The sequence below is a fragment of the Bufo gargarizans genome, chromosome 3 (assembly GCF_014858855.1).
Source record: "Bufo gargarizans isolate SCDJY-AF-19 chromosome 3, ASM1485885v1, whole genome shotgun sequence".
Classification (NCBI taxonomy): domain Eukaryota; kingdom Metazoa; phylum Chordata; class Amphibia; order Anura; family Bufonidae; genus Bufo; species Bufo gargarizans.
Genome location: NC_058082.1, coordinates 544,880,568 through 544,892,340, shown reverse-complemented (window position 1 = coordinate 544,892,340; position 11,773 = coordinate 544,880,568). Strand labels below are relative to the sequence as shown.

The window sequence follows — 11,773 nt, the reverse complement described above, 5'->3', positions numbered from 1 at the left end:
GTGTGAGTTCTCAGATGTGTATCACTATTTTCGCTCCGATTAAAACATTTCTCACATTCAGGACATGGAAATGGTTTCTCTTCTGTGTGAGTTCTCAGATGTTTATTAGGATTAGATTTTTTCATTAAAGTATTTCCCACATTCAAGACATGAAAATGGCTTCTCTCCTTTGTGAACTCTCTGATGTTTCACAAGACTTAATTTATCACTAAAACACTTCTCACATTAAGGACATGAATATGGCTTTTCTCCTCTGCGAGTTCTCAGATGTAAATCAAGATGTCCTTTCCGATTAAAACACTTCTCACATTTCGGACATGGAAATAGTTTCTCTCCTGTATGATTTCTTTGATGTTCGATAAGACTTGATTTTTTAGTAAAACATTTCTCACATTCAGGACATGAATATGGCTTCTCTCCTGTGTGAGTTCTCAGATGTAAATCAAAAGGTTGTTTTCAAATAAAACACTTCTCACATTCAGGACATGGAAATGGCTTCTCCCCGGTGTGAATTCTCTGATGTTTCACAAGATTTGATTTCACATTAAAATATTTCCCACATTCAGGACATGAAAATGGCTTAACCTCGGGGTGAATTCTCTGATGTACCTCACGAATTGATATGTTACTAAAACATTTCTTACATTCTGAACATGAAAATGGATTCTCTCCTGTGTGAGTTTTCCGATGTTCAACAAGATGTGATTTCCGACTAAAACATTTCCCACATTCTAAACATGAAAATGGCTTCTCCCCTGTGTGAATTCTCTGATGTCTCACAAGATGTGCTTTCTGATAAAAACATTTCCCACATTCTGAACATGAATATTGCCACTCTCCTGTGTGATTTCTCTGATTGTCAGCAACACTTGATATCACATTAAAAGTTTTCTCTCTTTCAGAACATGACTGTTCATCTTTATGTTTTTGTGCACAGAAAGATTAGAATTATTTTCAAAATCTTTCCCATAAATTACCTTCTATTTCATAAGAAGAAGATACAATTAGATGACCTTGGGAGCCTTTTATCCAGTCTTCACCTGTAGAAAGAAAAAATAAGATAAAAAGTTCTCTTTTTCCTAATTACACACAATAAGTTAAAATATAAAATGTAATTAACATGCAGATAAAAAATGTACAAACGTTATAAATACTAACTGCCATTAAGACATTAAATGTATTGAATAAAATAAATCTGTCACCAAATTCTGTTTGACACACACAGGAGCATTATTGGCATTGATCACTAAAGTCATATTTACTCTGCACTAGGGTTAAGCGATCCCGAACTATAAAGTTCGGGTTCGTACTGAACTTTTGGATTTTTCGACACCGAACCCGAAATTTTCTGTAAAAGTTCGGGTTCGGTGTTCGGCGAGTTAATAGCGCTATTTGAAAGGCTGCAGAGCAGCCAATTAACAAGCGTTTAACTTGTGTGCACAGCATATGTGCATTTGTAACAGTCAAATACAAGCTTGAAATACTGCAATTATATTCTGGGTTTAAGAAAACACCAATTTTTGGCAATATCCTACATCTGGTACCTTTGCAGCATTTGTCAGTGTGAAATACAAGCTTGAAATACTGCCATAATATTCTGGGTTTAAAAAAACACCAATTTTTGGCAATATCCAACATCTGGTGCCTTTGCAGCATTTGTCAGTGTGAAATACAATCTTGAAATACTGCCATAATATTCTGGGCTTAACCCCTTAGGGACGCATGACGTACCGGTACGGCATGTTTCCCGAGTCCTTAAGGACCCATGACGTACAGGTCCGTCATGAGTTTAAAGCGGGATTGCGGAAATGCGGGGGTCAATCAGAACAGGATGTCCGCTGAAATCATTCAGCAGGCATCCTGTCACAACGCCGGGGGAAGTCATATGACCCCCCCCCCCGTATCGGCGATCGCAGCAAACCGCAGGTAAATTCAGACCTGCGGTTTGCAGCGCTTTCTGCAGTTTCTGATCCGTGCGGTCCCAGACCGCGGGGGATTAGAAACTTTAAAATGGCCTTTGCAGCCCCCAGACAGGATGGGGTGACAGAGGGAGGGAGTCCCCCTCCTTACCTTTCCCCGTTTGCTCAGTTGTGGCAGACGGGGAAGGTTCCCATGGAACAGGACGCCTTCTCAGGCATCCTGCTGTCCATGGTGCTGAACAGATATGTGCTAAAGGCATAGATCTGTTCAGACAAAGTGTAAGTAAAATACAGTACAATACACTATATAGTGTACTGTACTGTATTATACAGACATCAGACCCACTGGTTCTTCAAGAACCAAGTGGGTCTGGGTCAAAGGTAAAAGGTAAAGATAAAAAAAACACCTTTATCACTGAATAAAAAAATAATAAAATAAAATACACTACACATATTAGGTATCGCCGTGTCCGTAACGACCTGATCTATAAAACGTTCATGTTACTTTCCCCGCACGGTGAACACCATAAAAATAAAAAAGAAAAACTATGAGGAAATTGAAATTTTGCCCACCTTACTTCCCCCCCAAAAAAGTAATAAAAGTGATAAAAAAAGTTGCATGTACGCCAAAATAGTACCAATCAAACCCTACCCAAGATAATCACCCAAAAACTGAAAAAACATGGCTCTTAGACTATGGAGACACTAAAACATGATTTTTGGGGTTTCAAAAATGAAATCATTGTGTAAAACTTATATAAATAAAAAAAAGTATACATATTAGGTATCACCGCGTCCATATTGACAGGCTCTATAAAAATATCACATGACCTAACCCTCAGGTGAACACCGTAAAAAAATAAAAATAAAAACGGTGTAAAAAAAGCCATTTTTTGTCATCTTACGTCACAAAAAGAGTAATTGTCACAACCAGACAGCTGAGAAGCTCTGACAGAAGCCTTTCAGAACCTCCTCCTTGAGTTTTCTTTGTTTTGAATTTCAGTTCCTCATCTCGTTAGCCTCTCTCAGCTGTCATGTAGTTGGACTGATTGCATCCCTTTAAATTCCTCCCCATAATTGTCACGGACGGTGTACAGGAAACAAGACAAAGCAACATGCATATATGACTCACTGGATCCAAAGCTAAGGAACCATAAGGGAGACCAAAGCACAAGACCTGAGACTTTCCCTGGCTGCTCAGCCTATGCAACGATCCCAGAGGTGGATGGTTGCATATCCACGTAACTCGACTATATAACCCCTGAACACCCTGCAATAGTGAGGGGACACGACCACCGGCTCCCTACACCAGACACAGAGGGAGTCAGGGTCACCTGGGATCCAGCAAACAGAAAATAACAGATAAATGTTCAGCACTTAACTTTGTAGCAGACTGGAAAACAAGATCAGCATGCACACACACTCCAGGAAGTAGTATAAGCCGCCCAGTAATGCATTATGGGGCGGAATTTAAAGGGATGCAATCAGTCCAACCACATGACAGCTGAGAGAGGCTAACGAGATGAAGAACTGAACATTACAACAAAGAAACTCAAGGAGGAGGTTCTAAAATGATTCTGTCAGAGCTTCTCAGCTGTCTGGTTGTGACAGTACCCCTCCCTCTACAAGTGGACTCCGGACACTCAGAGCCCACCTTCTCCGGATGGGACCTATGGAAAGCCCTGATGAGACGAGAGGCCTTAATGTCCATCACTGGGACCCACATCCTCTCCTCAGGACCATAACCCTCCCAATGAACAAGGTACTGGAGAGAACCGCGGACAAGCCGAGAATCCACAATCCTAGAGACCTGAAATTCAAGATTCCCATCAACCATAATCGGAGGAGGAGGCAAAGGCGAGGATACAATGGGTTGAACATAAGGTTTCAATAAGGACTTATGAAAAACATTATGGATCTTCCAAGTCTGAGGAAGATCAAGACGGTAGGCAACAGGATTGATGACAGACAGGATTTTGTAAGGCCCAATAAACCTAGGACCCAACTTCCAGGAGGGAACCTTCAATTTGATATTCTTGGTAGACAACCACACCAGATCACCAACATTCAGGTCCGGACCAAGCACACCTCTCTTATCTGCCACACGCTTATATCTCTCACTCATGCTCTTTAGATTATCCTGAATCTTTTGCCAAATAGATGACAAAGACGAGGAGAATCTGTCCTCATCAGGTAAACCAGAAGACCCCTCTCCCGAGAAAGTCCCAAACTGCGGATGAAACCCATATGCACCAAAAAATGGTGACTTATCAGAGGACTCCTGACGACGGTTATTTAAAGCAAACTCAGCAAGGGACAAAAAAGAACACCAATCCTCTTGATTCTCCGCCACAAAACAGCGCAGATATGTCTCCAGATTCTGATTGACGCGCTCTGTCTGGCCATTCGACTGCGGGTGGAAAGCAGAAGAGAATGACAACCGAACCCCCAAGCGAGAACAGAAAGCCTTCCAGAATCTGGAAACAAACTGCGTGCCCCTATCAGAGACTATGTCTGAAGGAATACCGTGCAATTTGACAATGTGATCAATAAATGCCTGCGCCAGCGTCTTAGCATTTGGCAAACCAGGAAAAGGGATGAAATGCACCATTTTGCTAAAACGGTCCACCACCACCAGAATCACAGTCTTCCCTGAGGAACGAGGCAGGTCCATTATGAAGTCCATGGACAGATGTGTCCAAGGACGGGAAGGAATGGGTAAATGAAGGAGAGGACCTGATGGCCGTGAATGAGGGACTTTGGCACGAGCGCAAGTCTCGCAGGCTGCCACAAAACCCTCAACCGACTTACGAAGCGCAGGCCACCAGAATCTCCGAGCGATGAGATCCAGTGTGGCTCTTGCCCCCGGGTGCCCAGCAAGGACCGTATCGTGGTGTTCCTTAAAAATCTTGTGTCTTAAAGCGAGAGGCACAAACAACCTCCCAGGAGGACAAAGATCAGGAGCCTCTGACTGGGCTGCCTGCACCTCTGCCTCCAATTCAGAAAAAAGAGCAGAGACCACCACACCTTCAGCCAAAATGGGACCCGGGTCTTCAAAATTCCCGCCTCCCGGAAAACAACGTGACAGGGCATCTGCCTTCACATTCTTAACTCCAGGGCGGAACGTGACAACAAAATTAACCTAGAAAAGAACAAAGACCATCTGGCCTGTCTCGGGTTCAGACGCTTGGCTGACTCCAAGTAGGCCAGATTTTTATGGTCAGTAAATACGGTAATAGGGTGTCTGGCTCCCTCTAGCCAATGGCGCCATTCCTCAAAAGCCAACTTGATGGCCAACAATTCCCTATCTCCCACATTGTAATTTCTCTCTGCGGAGGAGAGTTTTTTCGAGAAAAAGGCACACGGTCGCCATTTGGCAGGAGAGGAACCCTGAGACAAGACCTCCCCCACACCCACCTCAGAAGCATAAACCTCAACTATGAAGGGTAAAGAAATATCAGGTTGCACCAAGATGGGAGCGGAAGCAAAACTCTCATTGATATTAGAAAAAGCCTTACGCGCCTCTACTGACCAAGAAGAAAAATCTATCCCCTTTCTGGTCATATCAGTGAGTGGTTTAACAATAGAGGAATAATTCAAAATAAACTTCCTGTAATAATTGGCAAAGCCCAAAAAACGCATCAGCGCCTTCTGATTCTCAGGAAGCTCCCACTCAAGCACAGCGCGAACCTTCTCGGGGTCCATGCAAAAACCAGAAGCGGAGAGAAGAAACCCCAGAAATTGAATTTCTGGAACCGCAAACGCACATTTTTCCAGTTTCGCATATAATTTATTCTCCCGCAGGATGAGCAAGACCTGACGTAAATGTTCCTTATGAGTTTTGAAATCAGGAGAAAAAAATCAAAATGTCATCCAAATACACTAATACAAATTTTCCCATCAAATGATAAAAAATGCTGTTCACGAAATGCTCAAAAACGGCTGGGGCATTCATCAAACCAAAAGGCATAACCAAATTCTCAAAATGGCCCTCAGGGATATTGAAGGCCGTCTTCCATTCGTCTCCTTCTCTGACCCTGACCAGGTTGTATGCCCCTCTTAGATCTAATTTGGAAAAGACTTTAGCCCCAACAACCTGGTTAAACAGGTCCGGGATCAGAGGAAGCGGATAAGGGTCACGAATAGTGATACTGTTCAGCTCCCTGAAATCCAGACAAAGTCTTAAAGAACCATCTTTTTTCTTAACAAAGAAAAAACCAGCGGCAACAGGTGACTTCGAGGGTCGTATGTGTCCTTTTCTCAGACTCTCAGAGATATAAGCACGCACAGCGATCCTCTCAGGTTGGGACAGATTGTATAAACGAGATTTAGGCAGTTTGGCGCCTGGGATGAGATTAATAGTGCAATCATACTCCCTGTGCAGGGGCAAATCCTGAACTCCACTCTCAGAGAAGACATCCGAAAATTCAGAGAGAAAAGATGGTACAGTCTTAGTAGCAACCTCAGAAACAGATGTCGTGAGGCAATTCTCTCTGCAAAAGTCACTCCAACCATTTATTTGCCTCGCTTGCCAATCAATGGTGGGGTTATGTTTAGTGAGCCAGGGTAGCCCCAACACTAGAGGAGTAGGCAAACCGCTAAGGACGAAACATGACACATCCTCAACATGAGCATCACTCACATTAAAGTAGTATAAGCCGCCCAGTAATGCATTATGGGGCGGAATTTAAAGGGATGCAATTTTATTTTTTTATGTATTTTATGTTATTTTAAGTCATTTCCCTATTCACATTTGTTTGCAGATCAATTGCCATGCTCTTAACCACATTTTGCTGCCATTTGTAGCCCTTTAGCCCTTTCCATGACTTTTTAGAGCCATTTTAGTGCTCCAAAGTTTGGGTCCCCATTGACTTCAATGGGGTTGGGGTTTGGGGTCAAGTTCGGGCTCTGAACTCAAACTTTTTTGTGAAGTTCATTTTAATCATTTTTTTCCACTAACAAAGCAAGGGTTAACAGCCAAACAAAACTCAATATTTATTGCCCTGATTCTGTAGTTTACAGAAACACCTAACATGTGGTTGTAAACTGCTGTTCAGACACACGGCATTGCGCAGAGATAACTTTCAGACAAGATTTCACTGGGATAACTTTATGCTGGCATGCATCATTTGAAGCCCCCTTGATGCATCCCTAAAGTAGAAATTTCAAATAAGTTACCCCATTTAAGAAACTACTCACCTCAAGGTATAAAAAAACGATTTTACTGTGTTAACCCTTTAGGTGTTCCACAAGAATTAAATGAAAATGGAGATGAAATTTCAGAATTTCACTTTTTTGCCAAATTTTAAATTTTATTAAATTTTCTCCAGTAACAAAGCAAGGGTTAAAAGCTAAACAAAACTCAATATTTATTGCCCTGATTCTGAAGTTTACAGAAACACCACATATGTGGTTGTAAACTGCTGTACGAACACACGGCAGGGAACAGAAGGAAAGGAACGCCATAAGGTGGCAGTTTTGTTGGTACTATTTTAGGGTACATATGACTTTTTGATCGCTTGGTATTGCACTTTTTGTGATGAAGGGTGTCAAAAAATGGCTTTTTTTTAAACGGTGTTCACCCGAGGGGTTAAGTCATGTGATATTTACAATAACATCATTTTTGAAACAAATTATCTTTCTGAGAGCCACAACTTTTTTGTTTTCGGGGCGACTGTCTTATGTAGGGGCAAATTTTTTTTGGTTTGAGAAGACTGTTTGATTGGCACTATTTAGGGGGTGCATATGACTTTTTGATCGCTTGCTATTACACTTTTTGTGATGTCAGCTGGCAAAAAATAGCTTTTTTTACACCGTTTTGTTTAGAATTCTTTTACAGTGTTCACCAGAGGGGTTAAGTCATGTGATATTTTTATAGAGCAGGTTCTTACAGACATGGAAATAACTAATATGCATCCTTTTTTTATTTACTTACGTTTTACACAATTAGGCTACTTTCACACTTGCGTTCAGGGTTCCGCTTGTGAGTTCCGTTTGAAGGCTCTCACAAGCGGCCCTGAATGGATCCGTACAGCCCCAATGCATTCTGAGTGGATAAGGATCAGCTTAGAATGCATCAGTATGGCTCCGTTTCGCCTCCGTTCCGCTCAGGAGGTGGACACCCAAACGCCTGGCCGTGCGGAGCCAAACTGATCCGTCCAGACTAATAATGCAAGTCAATGGGGACGGATCCGTTTGAAGTTGACACAATATGGTGCAATTTCAAAACGGATCCGTCCCCCATTGACTTTTAATGCAAAGTCAGGACGGATCCGTCTAACGATTAGACTTAGATTTTTTTCTGAAATATAATGCAGACGGATCCGTTCTGAACGGATACCATCGTTTGCATTATAGGAGCGGATCCGTCTGCAGATACCAGACGGATCCGCTCCGAACGCAAGTGTGAAAGTAGCCTAATATCATTTTTAAAACAAACAAAAAAAATCATTTTAGTGTCTCCATTGTCTGAGAGCCATAGTTGTTTTTTATTTTTTGTGCAACTGTCTTATATAGGGGCTCCTTATTTTTGGTTCGAGGTGACGGTCTGATTGGCACTATTTTGGGGGGCATACACCTTTTTGATCGCTTGGTGTTGCACATTTAGTGATGTAAGGTGACTAGGGTTGAGCGAACCCAAACTGTAAAGGTCGGGTTCATACCAAACTTTAGGATTTTTTGACCCCGGACCTGAATATTTCAGTAAAAGTTCGGGTTCAAGTTCGGTGTTCGGCGATTTAATGGCGCTTTTTGAAAGGCTGCAGAGCAGCCAATCAACAACAGTTTAACTCGTGTGCCCTTAGATGCCATCACAGCCGTGTCTACTAATGGTACGGCTGTGATTGGCCAGTGCAGCATGTGACCCAGCCTCTATATAAGCTGGAGTCGTGTAGTGCTGCGCGTCACTCTGCTGTTACTAGTGTAGGGAGAGGATGCTGCTGCTGTAAGGGAGAGAATAAGAAAGAATCTATCCGTTATCAGAAATTGTTGTCAACTTTGCAATCTACAGCGATTTTTTGTGTGGGTGCAGTGCAACATTTATGTACCCTGCCCTAAGCCCAGTGACACAGAATAATACGTTTTATCCGCCTGTTAGTTAGGTGTCCGTCGGCAGCCATTTTGTGCACGTTCAGTGCACCAGCATTGCATATGTGCCAGGGACAATAATTTAACCCTGTTCTTATAGTTCAGTGGGCAACATATACCCATTTATTAAGTGCCCCTGCACTGCATATGTGCCAGGGGAAGGGAAAATTATATAGGGAATCCATCTGTGAGTTCAGGGACCCAGGGGGGACATATTCACATTTTTTTCTGTAAAGTACAATCCAAGTAAATCCATCTGTTAGATTCTGTGGGGACAAATAATTTTTTCACTATCACATTTGTGCCCTGCATTGCATTTGTGATAGTGAAAAAAATCAGTTGAATCCGTCTGTTTAATTGTGGGTGAAAAAAATCTTCTTTTTTTTTCCATAAAGTACCGTTTAAAAAAACACCCATTTTGTGCAAAACACTACATTTGGGGCCTTTGCTGCATTTCTGACAGTCCAATACAAGCTGTAAATACTGCGGTTATATTCTGGTTTGTAACTTAGCGTTTTCACCAGAATAAGCACCGCTAGTGGTTAACCCCTGAAGTGTTGTCACATTGAGGAGAGACGGTGTAACCACCCTGCAATACGCAACTGGCGGGATCAATGTTACAGCGGTGGATAATGGTTATAACTGGACGTATGTTCTAATGCAATATAATCAGCGACTCCTAATCATTTGTACATCGCACGGACGTGTGCGCCATAACTGTGGCGTAGGTTGTGGAAGTTTATACGGCCTGTCTTTGAATGTAGATGTGATTCAAAGAAAGTCAATCATATTTTCGCATTGAAATTCCGTGTTACGTGCGTGTATTATCGAGCGGTTGCTTACTGTTACCATATAGGAGCAGTTCATCTTGTTGTTTTTATATATTTTTATGTATGCTGAATGAATCTCTTTATTAATTTTTGAGTCTGTATAGAAGCAGATATTCGTGTGCCCTCCAATAGATACGTTATTTAATAATCACTATTTTTTTTTTTTGACGACTTGGGGCGAGTTGTGGAGTGAGCACCATATCCGTACCTGCTCAATCCGTGGAGACTGTACTGCTTACAATTATACTTTTTTAGACCTGGCATGAGCGGGAAAAATATGCAGATTGCGGTGCTAAGGACCTTTGCGCCACAATCTGTGTCTGAAATACGCCTAACATAGACGTATTTCTATATAATAAATGACCCCCTAATTGTATTATTATTCGGGGGTAGGGATAATATCTTTATAGTATATAGATTCTAGAGTATTATACTGTGCCCTGTATTTCCCACTAGAAAAATGATCCTTGGGAAACACAGTCCTCATCCCTGACCACCAGGACCAGGTAGCGCTCTGTCAGTACGTGGCGGCCTCCCCTCTCCGCCGCGCTGCTCCGCTGTGTACTGGTGCTTATTCTGACACTAGGGCTGGGGTCACATCCTATTTTTGCCATCCGTTTAATGCATACCAAAAATGTATACATTACCAGATGCCTCAGACTGATGCCGTACAGTGGCCTCCGTTCACCATACAGTTTCCATGGTAGAAAAAAATGTAGGTTAATGTATGCATTTTTTCACTGGACTCTGCAGGATACAAAAACGTGGAGTTCCGCACATTTGTATACATCAAACAGATAGCAAATAAAAAATGTCTAGGCTCCAGTACGGCCCATTTTTTAGATTTTTCCTATAAGACGCATAAAAATTGGCCCTGATTAAAATACAATTTTTTTGTGAGAATTTTTGCCATTGATCCCCCTCTAGTATTTCACTGTCCATGTTGTGGGACTATTTGTGCACTTCTAGTAAGTATTTGGTGGCTGCAAATATGACCTGAAGGTTTTTCAGGTTCGCCTGCCATTAAAGTGAATGAGGTCGGCCGCAAACTTGCGGTTCGCGAATATTTGATTGCGTTCGCAAATCTTCCCGGCCAATGTTCGTTCATCACTAGTCAGGATCAGTGATTGTCCGTGTTCCCGGCACAGTTACAGGTATGTACTATCACATGTATGGACACTGCGTGTACAATCACTTACACACTACTGTGCGGACAATCACCAGTCACTGCTGCCATCACTGAACCTCCAGTGGAGATGTCCCCATTGACTTACATTGTGTGTCAGGACGGATCCGTTTGGCTCAGTTTCATCAGACGGACACCAAAACACTGCAGTCAGCGTTTTGTTGTCCGTCTCCAAAGCGGAATGGAGACTGAACTGATGAAAACTGATTCATTCTGAGCGGATCCTTTTCCATTCAGAATGCATTAGAATGCAAACTAATCAGTTTTGGACCATTTGTGAGATCCCTGAATGGATCACACAACTGGAAAACCAAAACGCGAGTGTGAAAGTAGACAAAGAGTTATTCCCATTGTAAGAATGTGTATTGTAAAAGGTGGAAAATCTGTGTCCAGTTATGATGGGAGTTATATGGAGATCTACATGGAGACATACACAGGAGACATTACAGAGACACATTGTCCTTATACACAGGACAGATTGCAATATCTTATTATTCCTTCCACTTACATTCAGTTCAGTGACACTTACCAGACATGGACCCTCCACACACTCAGGACTTGATCTCCAGTCAGTGACTTCTCCTCAGCAAGTCAGTGATCCAAGTAGATTCCTTTGGTGAATTCCAGCTTTCTGAGCCATGCTTGGGTCTTTTATACCTCTTTGGTGGCTATAGCTATCTGCCCCTCCTCTTCCTCCCAGGAGACGCCCAGTCCCACCTTCATTATCATTGAAACCTTTCATCAGATCTGGC

The 11,773-nt window shown here is 42.3% G+C and overlaps 1 pseudogene; it reads right to left on the bottom strand.

Moving 5' to 3' along the window:
* Positions 1 to 225: 225 nt before the first annotated feature.
* On the bottom strand, positions 226 to 11,557 carry LOC122931759 (annotated as a pseudogene).
* Between the last annotated feature and the right edge of the window lie 216 nt (positions 11,558 to 11,773).